The sequence below is a fragment of the Populus trichocarpa genome, chromosome 6 (assembly GCF_000002775.5).
Source record: "Populus trichocarpa isolate Nisqually-1 chromosome 6, P.trichocarpa_v4.1, whole genome shotgun sequence".
Lineage (NCBI taxonomy): Eukaryota > Viridiplantae > Streptophyta > Magnoliopsida > Malpighiales > Salicaceae > Populus > Populus trichocarpa.
In genome coordinates, this window is record NC_037290.2 from 16709565 (window position 1) to 16725078 (window position 15514).

The window sequence follows — 15514 nt, forward strand, 5'->3', positions numbered from 1 at the left end:
GAAAAACTAATTCTTGAGTTAAAAACATGATATAAATTATAAAAACAAAAGCCAATGATATTTATAAATAAATATTTTAGCTCCACGATAAGCAAGTAATAAAAAAAAAACTTGTAATAAAAAAACTTAATAAATAAAAATATTTAAACTATGAAAGATCAAAACAACACATTAAAGCCTTAAGATTGTAAATCAAAGTTTATGAATATATTAGACTAGTGAGTAAGAATGTTTAGTTTATCATAGGATGAGAATACAAAACATGAAAGATTGTTCAAGATAAGCCTATAGTGCATACTATTTTAAATCTATAAACATGCAAAATAAAATTCAAGACGAACACGCTTTCAATATAAATATAATAAAAAGAATACTAGTATGCATACTAAGTACATATTCAAACTTGCAATATATATAAGATCAAAGTCCTAGCATGCATAATAATAATAAAAAAAATAACAATACTTAAATTAAAACAAAAAAGGGTATTACTTGTTGAATTGCTTCAGATGAATGAAACTTTTGTTGTTCTAAAGGATGAATCATTTGTCCTTAAAAGTCTTTATTACTCCTCACTTTTGCAACTAGGAGGTTTGCAATATATCTCTCAAGATTTCAATAACATCATCTTAGTTTAGATGCACTTCTAATCAAGGTCTTTGAACCAAAATAAAAGAACTCAAATATCTCTCAACAAAGTATAAACCTAAACTCTAGATTTTGGAGAAAAAATCAAAGCATAAAAGAAAATGAAAACACTAATTAAATGAGATGAGAAAAGGTGTGAAAAAAAATCAAGTTATAAACTCTTCATTCACCCCTCTTTTTATAGTGAATTATAGGAGCTAAAAATTTAAAGAATTAATAATAATTAATTCACCCTTTTATTAACATTTGATTAACCACTATAAATCAATAACTAAATTTAAAAAAATTAATGATTCTTTAAAATTATTTTTTTATTCATCTATAATTTATTTAAACCATGTTAATTAAATAAATTTCCAACAATATACAGTTATCCAAAAGAAAAGAAAAAAACCACGAAAGGAAAGGATTGAAATAACTACATATTGTTTCTTTAGACATTTGTTTGTCAATTAGTATGTGTTCTTTGTTCTTTTGCAAGGTAAATTTAAAAAGCAATTTAAGTATATATATATATATATATATATATAGGGATTATTTCAATGTTGTAGTTTCTACAATTACTGCTATGTACTGCCTCATACATATAAATAGAAAAGGTTGGCTAAGAGATAAGTCAAGTCATTCTATTATTTTCAACTTTGTATGAGAGCCCTAAATAACTTAAAACAATTTCTCTCCCTCTCCAATGGACTCTTCCTCTCAATCGATTGTTGCCTCCCTCTCTGTAGCACCGCCATGCTGGTTTCCTCCTTTACTGCACCACCAGTTTCTTCATCTGCTTTTGTCTTGTCGTGGCCACTGCCAACAGATGTTGACCAAGCCTTGTCAACCAGAACAACACTCCTCTATTGTAGCCTTCCTCTATTGTTGTTGTTGCTATTGTTTCCCTCTCCTACACTCACCAAGTCATCTCTCTCAAATTAAAGAACACCAATTATCTTTATTGGCAAATGCAGATGAAGCCATATTTCCTAAGCCAAGGTGTTTTTGAGTTTGTTGATGGCTCAAATTCTTGTCCTACTCCACATGTATTTGTTGTCGATGGTACTTCTTTTCAGGTAAATCATTATTTTCTTCGTTGGAAACAGCATGACCAATTCATTCTAAGTACCATGTTGTCTTCGCTATCCATGGATGTCCTCTATCTTGTTGTTGACTGCCAAACTTTGAGCTTTATTTGGCGCACTCTTGAGCAAGCTCTAGCTTCCCCATCCAATTCTCGTATTATACAACTTCATGGCTCCTTTCAAGATCTTTGACAAGATGATGAGTCAGTAACTCAATTTATACAAAAAGTTAAAGGCATTATTTGATGAGTTGGTCATTGCTAGCTGGCCTGTTTTGCTTAAAGATTTTAATTTGTATGTGTTTCGTGGTCTTTGAGGAGAGTTTAAAGACTTAGTAACAAGCCTTATGACTAGGACAAAATCTCTCTCATATATTGATCTTCATAGTCACCTTCTCACGCATGAATTTCTTCACAAGACCTCCCTTCAATCCATTGGATCTGCTGCCATCACCGCCCCTCTACTACCCACGCCACCTTCAGCTCTTGTTGCTCAACGTCAACCTTCTGAAAATTGACAGCGAAAGAAGGGCCAGATTTCAAGGAGGGTGGCATCCCAACTATGACAGCAACAAAGGGAATAAGTCTGCTGCTCCCAAATCTAATTTTCACAGCTTCAATGGACCTTTTAGCAATGACAGAAGGCAGGGTAATTAGCAGCGAAACAAAGGGCACTCACAATGCACTAATCCACGTTGCCAATTATGCCAAGCTTTCGATCATACCGCCCTCACTGTCCTCAGCTTCATAACCTTGGATATGGACTGTCATAACCCAATTCTGGGTTATTCCCCAAAATTCACTTTTTTAAAATAAAAAAAAATAAAGGCTGGCAATGTAGAGAAAGCAGATCAAGAAGGACTACAAAAATAGGGAAAAATCAAGCTGCAATTTTGGAGGAAATTCAAGGCCTAATTGTACCCCATTATGCCCAAAAATGGAGAAAAAAATGCAAATTCAAGGTCAAATTAAATGATTATTGGAAGAATTTGCATAATAATTAAGTCCAATGACATAATTAAATTTTTAATAGGCCAATTTGATTTAATCATGGGCCAAATTGAATTTTAATTATGTTTGAGAATTAATTTGGGTCCAATTGAAGGATTTAATTAAGTGCAAGGCCTTAATTATACTTTAAATTGGTCAAATTAATTTTATTTGGGGCTTAATTGGTGAAACATTAAGTTTGGGAGCCTAATTTGGGCTTAATTGAGGAGATTGGAATTTTAAGAGACCAAATTTAATTTTTTCCAAGTTAATTGATTGAAATTAGGGGCCAAATTGCAAGAAATTGAAGTTTTGGGGTCAATTAGGGGTTAAATTAAAGAAATTGACAGCCAATGATGTTTTTGTAAAAGGCGCCAAAATTGAGGGGCTTAATTGCCAAAAACCGGGGGTGAAATTGAAGAAATTGAAGTTTTTAGGTCAATTTGGGGTTAAATTGACAAAATTCACAGCCAAGGACCATTCTGCAACAGGCGGCCAACTATGAGGGTTCAATTGATAAAATTAGGGGCAAACTTGTAAGAAAATTAAAGTTTTAGGGTCAATTATAGGTGCAATGAAATCAAATTTAAAGAGGGAGGACTGAAATGAACTTTGGCCAAAATCAGAACTTTGGTACTGTTCATCTTCTTCTTTAAATCTCTGAAATAACTACTCAGGTTACCTACTTCGCAGGTGCATTTAATGCCTCTACACTCCACCAAATTTAACCAAACTTGCACGAAAATGATCCTCTGCAGTTCCTCTACAGATATATGGGAATAGTCCATTCTAAATGACAACCCATCGGTGCTGGAGCCGGCCTAAACATGCCAACTCAGGCAGCCTGCAGCTGCAGATTTAACAATTTGACAGTGCACCGTGCCTACTTTGAGCCAACGTTTGGGATCCTTCCCATCTGAATCAAGGGCTGAAATTTTACCCCTGTATAGACGAGATTACCCTCTTCCACCCCCTATAAATAGAGGCTTCGTTGATGACTTGAGGGAGGAGAAAATCGGGTCCAAAATCAGCCAAAAAACCAGCCATTTTCCTTGTTTCTGCAACTTTTCTCTATTTCCTCTCCCTCTCTCCCCATCGTGGCCTTCAGCCACCACCACTCTCATCACCGGTCTTCCCACCATCAGCTCCACCACAGGAAGCCAACACAACCACCAACCGACCACCAAGAGCCACCGTCGGTTTCTCTCTCCTCTCTGCGACCCCTCCCGTTTTCTTCTTCTTCTTTTGCTTCCTCTGCCACCGACCTCCACCGCCACAACCGACTTTACCACCGTCATTTTCATCAACCCAGCTCCTCACCAGTGGCAGAGCAGCGACCGTGACCTTCTCTTTCTTCTCCTTCCAACCTTTCTCTCTCCTCTGCAACTTTTTTCTTCTTCCTCCCACAGCCGACTCCGGCCACCATCACCTCAGTCGACGACTCCTGAGCCACTGGCCCAACCACCTCATCACATCTGAGACCCCCACGCTAGGCAATTTCCTTCTCCCTGCTTTGCCTCTTGCTTCCTCAGCGTGGCCGCTGCATGCAGAATTCATTTCAGCTAATTAATTAACCCATGGTTTGGGTCGGGCCAGTTATGGCCCAGCCCAAGTGGCTGGGTCTGACCCCGCCCCCATTAAAAAAAATCCAAAAAAATTTGTGATTTTTCTCACATACTTTTCTACCAATTATGCATAATATCGGGTTGTATATTTACACTATAAAATACAAATCCGGTGTTAAAATACCCGGTTTTCTCTAAAATATTTCAAAAATAAATAAATAAAATATTTCAAAACATTTTCAAAAAGAAAAAATATTTTATTGCATACGGCCAAATCCTAAAATTTTTCCAAGCATATTTTTCATAAAAAACAAAAATTGCATCTTTTTCATGTTTAAAAAAAATCAAAAATGGATATCGTAACCAGTTTATGATTATCCATTAGGATTTGGCCAACATGTCAAAAATCTTTTTCCAATTTTTTTTAGGATCTAGATGTAGACTTTAATATTTGTGGGGGGTGTAAAATTACACGATAAAGTACACCCTCAGGTATTAAAGATACAAGGTGTAAATAAATGCGATTCTAAAATTCAGACTTTAGAGCGGTTAGGATTTAACTCAATAAGGTAGAGACTCTCTCATAAAGAGAAATCTGCCTTGAGCTTTAGAAAAGACCAACGAATAAAAACCCAACCTAGAAAAACAATCAAACAACAATGCAGCTTACCTTAGGTAGGGTACACTGGGGGTGATGCGTCTTCCCCTTGCACAACCAGTCCCTTACTTAGACTCTCGCAGACCATAGGTTCCTAGTGACCATAATACTAGGTGGCGACTCCTGAACCTTAATCACAATTTTATGATTAAATCTAAAAAAACCTTCCCAACACATCACACCTCACACCAGGAGGCACGACAAGAGCCTTCGTCGTCGCCAGACGACGTCGCCCCGCGACATGGACAGCAGCCTAGTGTGAATCTGGCGATGAGTAATGCTTCCTCAGCAGGTACTGCCAATTAGCTTCTAGACACCGATGCCAATCAACATGTCACACCTGATCTTGCAAACCTGACAGGGCCCGAACCATATACGGTAATGACCATTTACATGTTGGTGATGGTAAGGGACTTCCCATATCTAATATCAGGCATACTAAAATACATCCACCATAATGTACTTTCACTTTGTCTAATGTTCTTCATGTCCCATATATTACAAAACCTCTGCTTAGTGTTCAAAAATTTTGTCTTGATAACAATGTTTATTTTGAATTTTACTCATTTGTTTTTTATGTCAAGGATCTCAACACCAAGACAATACTCATTTCCGGTCAGAGTAAAGATGGTCTCTATGCTTTGACCAGGTCTTCTATCATATCAGTTCCTTAAGCTTATTGGTCTCCTTAGATATCTGCTTCTGGCAATATATGGCATCGTCGTCTGGGTCATCCTACCTCTTGTATTTTCAAATTTCTAGTTTCGTAAAGTAAGATTACTTGTAATAACAAATGTTTTAATTTTCAATGTTAAACTTGTCCGTTAAGAAAGTCGTCGTGTTTGTCTTAAAGACCTACGGGTCACAAAACTTCTACTCCACTTGAATTAATTTTTAGTGATGTTTGGGGTCCTACTTTTTTTTTTATCTGATGGTTTTCATTATTTTGTTATCTTTGTTAATGCATACACAAAATATATATGGTATTACCCTCTCGTTGCCAAGTCTGATGTTTACTCTGTTTTTCATCAATTTCAGACTCTCGTTGAGCGTCAATTTTCACTCAAAATTAAATCTATTCAAACTGATTGGGGCAGTGAATACCAAAAATATCCACTTTCTTTCAGACCATTGGTATTCATTATCGTCTAATTTGTCCTCATACTCATAAACAAAATAGCACAGTAGAACGTCATTATAGGCATATTATGGAAACCGGACTTACTCTTCTAGGACAGTGTAAAGCACCATTAAGAATTTGGAACTATGCTTTTGAAACATCAGTTTATCTTATCAATCGCATGCCTACTTTTGTCCTCGTAAACGAATCTCCTTTTGAATATTTGTTTCAACGGTCTCCGGATTATCATTTTTTATGTACTTTTAGATGTCTCTACTTTTCATTTTTGTGCCCTTATCATAATCATAAATTGGATTTTCATTCCTCTACATGTGTGTTTTTTTGGTATAGCTCATCTTACCTAGGTTACTGTTGTTTTGACATTGCATCCCAATGCATTTATATCTTTTATCATGTTCATTTTCATGAGTATGTTTTTTTTTAACAGATCTAAACAGATTACACAATCGTCCTCTCTAACCTCAAACTAACATGTTATTGCCCTCCTACCAAATGTGCTACATTCCCTATTATTTCACACCACTATTGATTCCATCAACCATCCATGTGCCCCTGCCTCCCATCTCCCACCTTCTGCGTACCCGCAACAGCCCCACACATTACCTCTCCCATCACCACATGCATGTTTATCTAACCATCTTGTTGCAAGTACATATAGAAGTTCAGCTCCCTCTGGTTTGTAACACGTCAACTCTACTGCTGCTCAATCCCCCAGCTGCCCTCCCTCTGATTCCTCTTTGTCTGCCAGCAACACCTCTGTTGCTGGCTTTGTCTCTACTGTAAGTCCTCTTACTACAGTGGACTCTTTCACTGCTTCTCCAATTAGACTATATTTGATGGTTTATTTCTCATCCTATCCATTGCAGCAAGAAACCAATATGTCATCCTCTCTTTCTGCCTCGCCACAAATAGTCAGCAGACATCCTATGGTCATTCATTCGCGACAGTCGAAGACAGCAAATCTGGGTGTTTCCGCTGCCACTATTTCTCATGCATCTCGGGTAATGTCCTCTCCTACCTCTGAACCCATTGTCTTTTCTGATGCTGACATGTATGAGGTTTGGCATGATGTTATGCGTGATGAAATTCAGGCCTTGCGCTCTAACCACATCTGGTCTTTAGTTCCCTTTCATCCTTCGATGAGTGTTGTTGGTAGTCAATGGGTGTACATGATTAAGCGTCATGTTGATGTCAATATTGAGCGCTATAAGGCGCGCCTGGTTGCTAGAGGTTTTACTCAACAAGAAGGCATTGATTACTTTGAAACATTCAGCCTAGTTATTAAACAGGCCACTGTCAGATTAGTCTTTTCGATTGTGGTTTCACGTAATTGAAAGATCCATCAACTTGATATTCATAATGCTTTTCTCAATGGTGTTCTTACCGAAGAGGTTTACATGAAACAAACTTCGGGTTTTGTTGAATTTGCTCTTTCATCTCATGTGTGCCGATTGCATAAGTCCTTGTATGGCTTAAAACAAGCACCTAGGGCATAATACACTCGTCTGAATGATTTTCTGCTCTCTATCGGCTTTCACGCTTCCAAGGTTGACACCTCCTTATTTATCTTGTCTGTTGATGCTAATATCTTTTATTTTTTTGTTTATGTTGATGATATCCTGTTTATGGGCAGTAACTCTACTATGCTACACCGTCTAATATAGTTACTGAGCTTAGAGTTCATGCTTTGTGACTTAGGTGCAGCTCATGATTTTCTGGGTATTGAAGTTCAGTCCATCGGTTTGGGTTTGATGCTACAACAACACAAGTATATTCTTGACATCTTTACTTGGGCTGGTATGACTTCCTACAAACCTGTTGATACTCCAGTCTCTACTTCGAAGGTTACCATACTACCAAATACCCAGTTTTCTTATCCTACACGGTTTCGTCAAATCATGGGTGCTCTTTAATATTTACCTTCACGAGACCAGGTATCTGTTTTGCTGTTAACAAAGTTTGTCAGTTTATGCATGCTCCCACAAATTCTTATTAGGCCGTCGTTAAATGTATTATGCACTATCTTAAAGGTACGGTATCCTATGGCCTCTATATCACTCGTAGTTCCTCTTTTGCTCTACATGATTTTACGGATGCAGATTGGGTAGGTAATATTGATGACCAAAAATCTATAGATGGTTACCTTGTTTTCTTTGGTTAGACGTTGATTTCATGGAAGTCAGGCAAGCAACGTACAGTTGCTCGCTCCTCTACTGAGGTTAATTATAAAGTCTTAGCATATGGCACTGGTGAGGTTATTTGGCTTCAATATTTATTGATAGATCTGCAAATTCCACTACCTCTACTCCTACCATTTGGTGTGATAATCTTGGTGTTACTTATCTATCTGCAAATCCTATCTTTCATGCTCGTACTAAACATGTTGAGGTTGATTATCATTTTGTACGAAACTAGGTTGCGGAGAAAGAGATCAGATTTATTTTATCTTCTCTCAAGATCAACTTGCAGATGTCTTTACTAAGCCCCTTTCCACTGCTTCATCTACTTTTCGGTTCAAGCTTCGAGTCGATCCTTCACCCTCGACTTGATGAGGCATATTATAAAATGTACATATATATAGGAATTATTGTAGGATTATTCCAATGTTATAGTTCTTATTGTCACTGTCGTGTACTGCCTCATAAATATAAATAGGAAAGGTTGTCTAAGAGATAAGTCAAGTCATTCTATTATTCTTAACTTAGTTAAAGCATTAATATATAATTTATAGAATTAGCTCAGCTCAAATTAGTAAAAAATTCATCATAAAATAGTGTGGAAAACATTATATGTCAACGATGCCTACAATGCCTAATATGTGGCACTGGCAAGAATTAATGCCTTAAAATTATTGTTGGAGAGTGTTAGACAAAGTGTTAGCTATAAAGTAGTCATTGGCAACAACTGTGCAGGTGTTTACTTATTCACCTCTATAATTATTCCCTTACCACAACCACCTTCAATAAAGTGTAGATAGTTTAATTTTTGCCTTTATAAGCTATACAAGGTCAAGAAAAGAAGAGGAAGGCCAAGAAAAGGTGTCAATGTCCATGATCAGTTTATTAGGAACAAGAGGAAGTATCAGAGGAGTCGATTTTTGGACGATATAGAGAATGAAGAATTTACTTCCCTCCAAAAGGAAGTTAGTGTTGAAGGAGCCTTAGTTACCTTACTCAGTCGTCCGCTGTAAATCATAAGGCGACGGCACAAGCGCGAAGGTACACCAAATAGAGCTGCAATAATTTAGTCTATCCATTGTCTCTTTGGTTTTCTTCAAAATTAGGTGAGATTGCAAACCAAGCTTAGCTACAACCCATTTAGTTCTAGTTTGTGTTTTAATTTTTCCTTTATCTCTGCCTCTCCATTTTATTCCTTCCAAATTCAAAAGAAATGACAGATTACATGGTGCTAATTAATGTTTAATGGTAATTTGTCTTGGTAGTAATAATGTTTTCTCGATTTCTCTTTGAAAATATGATAGTTGTGACTCATATTTTTGTTGTTTGTATACGTAGTCCTTTCTATCCTCATTTAAGCGATTGGAAACTAGCTTCGACTATTAAAAATATTTCACAAATCATAACTTCCTAACTTCAAAACCAAGTTTTCATAAATATATAAAAGTTGAACTTTAAATTTTAAACTTTAAATTAAACTCTTTCTAGAAGATAGAGATTGACTTGACTTGTAATTCATGATACAACATTGCTGCATAAAGGGCTTTAATGATGCAAACGAGTAAAGATAAAAATTATCCTTTGATTTTCTATCCATATACAAGCATCTATATGGATGAAATACATTGCTGAATCTTAAGATATAAACATAAAAAATTATGTTATCTTGTATCGCTTATAGCTTTGATTATACGTAGGGGGTTACACTATTAATAATATATGTAACCCTAATTATATAAATAACGAGGATGGCTAATACAACTGTTAAGCATCCTAACACTTCTTATATCTCAACTTGGTATGAAAGCCAATACATTTATTTTTAAGCCCTATTCTACATGAATCCTAATCAATACATCACATGTGCTCTCAACTGTGCTACTGATAGATTTGTTATACCAATCCTTCCCTCTATTCTTCCCATGGGTCCTTCATCTTCTCTGATTATCCCACAGTTGCAAGCCTTCGCACCAACGTTTTATTCCTTTTTTATTATGACATTTGGTTCTTCACCTCTACTATTGTTCAACAACTATCATCCTTTGCATCAACGTTTTATTCATCTTCTCTGTTTACTGGCAAGTTCCCGATTGCTCCTCTTGTTGCTGGTTTAAATCCTTCTGCTCTTATTTTTCACATCAATTGTGTGGTTACCTTAGCCCACACATAACAGGTTATTTCTTTAAAACTATCTCATAACAACTATTTGTATTTGAGGATGCAAATGAAACCTTATCTCCTAGGCCAGGGTACGTGTTTACTCCTTTGTTGATGGTTCTCTATCTTGCCCTCCTTCTCATATTATATCATCATCTTCGGTTGTTCATGTCCCAAATCCAGCATTTATGTCATGGAAACAACAAGATCATTTGATTATAAGTATTGTTCTGTCCTCTTTGTCTACTGAACTCTTACACTTAGTTGTTGACTGCCACACCTCGTCTTCTATCTCTTGAGCAAGCTCTTGAATCTCCATCAAATTCTTGTATTATACATCTCCATGGATCTTTGCAAGACATAAAACAGGGTGATTACATGGCCATTGTCTATTTACAAAAGGCCAGATCTCTATTTGATGAACTTGCGGTTGCTAGATGACTAATTACGTTAAAGGACTTCAATCTCTATGTCTTCAAGGGTCTGCGTGGAAAATTCATAGACTTGGTTACTAGGTTCTCCACAAAAGCTGAGCATTTTACTTCCATTGAGTTCCAAGTCTTTCATTTATGTCGTTGTTTCAATTCCAGTCCTTATCTTTTCAATTTATGTAATCTCAGTCAACTTAACCTTAAAATCAATTTTTCTTCAATTTCACTCCTGATTCAAACCGAATTAATCCCTAATGTTTTCTACCTATTTTATTTTAGTCCTTGTCTTTCTAGTTTGTGCAATTTTGGTCAAATTGGCCTTGAAAATCAATTTTCTCTTTAATTAAACCCCTAATTGAATTCTCAAACTTTTCATTTTGGTCATTGGCTTGCAAAATTAACCAATTTTGCCCTCGAACCCAATTTTTCTCCTCAATTAAGCTCTTAATTGATTTAATTGGACTCCAAAACTCTATAATCTTTCTCATTTTGATCTTTAGTCTTTCAATTTGCACAATTATGATTGATTTCAATATTTTCCTCCAATATTTTCCTAACAAGACCCCAAATTGCATAATTGTGAATCAACAATTTTCTTAAAAAAATTTTGTTTTAAATGATTATTTATTTTTTAAAGTAAAATATTTTATTTCTTTTTATTACCTTTTTAAAAAATTAGGAAAATTTTAGGGAACTCAAAATTGTATTATAACAGTAGAGTTGAAATGTCTTTCTTAATAACAAGATTTGAAACTTCTTGATAATAGAGTTTGAAGTTCCTGATGGCCTAAGTTGGATTTAACTTTTTTAATAACAAGTGCTTTAACCCATTTTTTGGTCCCCGCACAAAAAAGAAGAAAATACAAAAAAATACAAAAAACAATCAATAAAAAAAATATTAATAATAAATCGAAAAAATATAGCGGTGAAAAGAGAATGCCAGAGCGCCCAGAAAATGGCCAAAAAGTAGTTGAGGAGGTTCAATATATATATATATATAAAGATTGGAATTTGACAATATATCATTGACTGGTGAGAGCCCTATTGATAAAGAAAAAATTTATTTGAGGAAGAAAAGTACAAAATCAGATGTTTATGGACTCAATTAAATTTTATTGAAGTTTTAATTGAATTTATAGGGGGTTGATTACAAGAAAAAATGATTTTTAAGTCAATTTGGGCTTTAATTGAAAGAAATTAAAGTTCTGAGGTCAAATTATAATTTTTGAGAGTTGATTTGGTCAATTCGGAGGCTTAATTATATAAATATTGAAGTTTGATGGCCAATTAGGGACTTGATTGAAGAAATCCAAAATCAAGAACCAAACTAAAAATCACGCAAATTAAAGGACTGACTTGAAATCTGACACACTTTGGCGCCAGTTTCCATTTAAATGAAACGGTGTCGTTTTAGACGGCACTGTTTCTTCTTCTTCTTCCCCTGGACATGTAACAGGGGAAGAGAAGTTTTTTGTTTTCTTCCCCTTGTTTCTTCCTCTCCCTCCCACGTGCTCTATTAGAACCAATACCAGACACCACCCTCATGATGAGAAAACAGAGAAACCATGCCCTGCAAGCAACACCCCCTTGGCCACCTCTCCCGACGTCGTGATAGAGCAGGAGGACTGTGCGCCCCATGTGCAACGATGGGACAGGGCAAGGTCGATCCCGCTCCCCCTACCCCTATAAATACTGCCCGAACAGAGGAGAAAAAGGAGGAGAAGAAGAGAGACTGAAAAGAGAGAGACAGAAGGATTTTTCGAGAGAGAAAGGGGCGTATTTGGAGTGCTAATACCTTCCCTTTACGCAGTCAGTTTCCGTACCTGATTTCTGAGACCAGTTAAGGTTCCTAGAAACCAAATACTAGGTGACGACTCCCATTCTATTTTTTCACTGATAAGAGACAAGAATTCCTTGTCCCCCTATATTTGCCGGAATAGATAGACTTACCACACCTGATGAGGGTGGTGGACGATCGCTGCGACGCCGCACACGTGCGAGAGAATGGCGACTCCACTGGGGACCTTGTGGACTAAGCATTGTTTTGTATGATTTTTATGGTTGGTTTTGTGCGTGTTTTCCGTTAAGATGCTTATTTTATTTAAACGCTTTAATTTATGTACATATTTTTTCATACATTGTATAGAATTGTTTCATGCATCATTCTTTTTTATGTGAGAGTTTATACTGAAAAACTTTAGGTTAAGTGAGGGACTAGCAGCTTACCTTATGACTTTTAGTTAAGGTTTAAGTTTGTGTAAACCCCAACTCTTCACTGAGTGCTTAGACTGGTAATGATTGATCCAAATGTCATCTCATTACCTACTAAGCCCCCATATTGCCTTCACGAGGACGATCACTAGGACAGCAAGAGACCCTTTTTTAGAGCCTGAGTAATCAACCTATCTTTTGTCTCACATGAAAGAACTAGAACTTACCTTTAGGGTTTATGCTCCCTATGTTTTGTTTTGCCTCAAAACTAACCCTTCTCGAAGCATCTTGAACTTAAGACTTGTGGGTGACACAATGGCCGTCACTCAGGAAATTTTCATTGTAGAGTTTGGACAAGATTCTTGTTTCATCATACAAAAGTTACGACCATATGTCACCCCTTGAAGGGCAAGTTTATCATATAGAACACTCATATGTTTAAACATGCATGCTCGTCAGTTTGGAATAAAGGTCCCTCCAATTCTATTTTCCTCGCCAGAATCAAGAGTTGTCGACATCCGCTAGTGTCAAGAAGGATTCGCTCAAGCCTCCAATCAAGAAACATAGCTTGTGGTAATAGGGTTCTCTGCTCTATCATGGACTCAGTTGGTGACCTGTGCCGAGATGCCATCTATGAAGTGTTGACACGCTCATCAATGGAGACTGTGGGGAAATGTAGGCTTTTGTCTAAGGAGTACAACAAGTTGACCTACGAATCCCTTTTCATAAAGCTACACAGCCAAAGAACCAACATTGTCTCTGGTTTTCTTATCCAAAGCATGATCAGGAAAGAATATCAGTTTTCCTTTGTTTCAACTAACGGTTTGAATACCCATACACAAATACCCTTTGATTTTCTTCCAGACCATGTGGAGATTGTGTCATCAACAAATCAAGGAATTCTACTTTGCCGCGCACATAATAAATCATGTTATTATGTGGGCGACCTTTCTATCCAACAATGGCAAAAGATCCCGAATCCAAAGACACAATATGATACAATAGAATCTGGCCTGATGATTGAAAGGTCAAAGCCTTTACGATACAAGATTGTGAGATTCTTGAAGCCCAAGTTTCGCTTACATAAAGAATTCTATATGTACCACTACATTAGAGTCGAGTTGTTTGAATCAGCAACTAGGAAATGGAAGTTGTTGGATGAAGTGAAGTTGCCTCATGAAGAATCCCTTCATCGCATGACAAAAGTATCTGTAAATGGCTCACTTCATTGGCTCACTTGGAAGAGAAACGTCTTTGCATTTGATGTAAAAAGGGAGAGTCATTGTTTATTACCACTTCCCCTGCCAGCCTCTGAGGGCAATGATAACAAAGATGTCAGACTTACCAAATACAAAGGAAAGCTCGTCATGACCTGCATCGATAGGGAGAGAAATTTCATGGAAGTATGGATCATGGAGGATCATGACAGAAAAAAACGGAGCAAAAGGCATTCGATAAACATAGGGGTTTTAACAAGGAAAGAACCCCACATAAGTCCTTTTGGCCTTCTGCAATGCTGATGTTGTGCTGATGGGAGAATATTTTCCTGATGTGATATTCTTCAACTTTAAGACTGGGCATATTGATATGCTACGATTAGGGAAGGGTCTGCTTCATGGATGCTTCCCATTTCAGCTAACCTTTGCCACTAAGGGTGAGCAAAAAAACTAATAAACCGATAAACTGAGAAAACCGAAAAAAAATAACCGAAAAAACCGAACCGAAAAAAAACCGAATTAACCGGTTAAAAAATCACAAAAAAATTCCGGTTCGGTTTGGTTTAGTTTCGGTTTCTAAAGTCTGAAACCGATTGAACCGAATCGAACCGAACCGGTTCAACCAGCCATCACTTAAAAAAAAAGGAATGATAAAAGGAAGCAATTGGGCATATATTTACATTTGAAGGAATGATAAAAGGAAGCAATTCACCAAGATTGACTGTAGAGCAAAGATGTACCTGAAGGAAATATTTATGTCGTTATCCTTTAAAATATGGATATCGACCGATGTGGGCATACAGTTGCAATTAAATGAATATCAAAAAGATGCACACCACTAGGACTGATGTTAGAACAAAGATATACGTGAAGGACATTTTCATATCATCATCCTTTGAAATATTAGCTATTGACTGAGGAGGACACACAATTGAATAAGAATGAGTGGTGAAAAAAGGCACACCTCCAAGATTGGTTGTGGAACAACGCTGCACTTGAAGGATAATTTCATATCGTCACCCTTTGAAATATGGTTATCGAAAGATGTTATCACACAACTACATTGAATAAATGCCAGAAAGACGCCCACCACCAAGACTAGCTATGGGACAATTTGTTTTGAAGCCAAATACACACTTCACCCATGAGTAAGGGTGATAAAAACAACATTATTAATGAGGCTGAGATATTTCTTCTCACAATCTGATTAGATGAGCTGAGTAGAATCTATGGAGAAGAATATTTAGCAC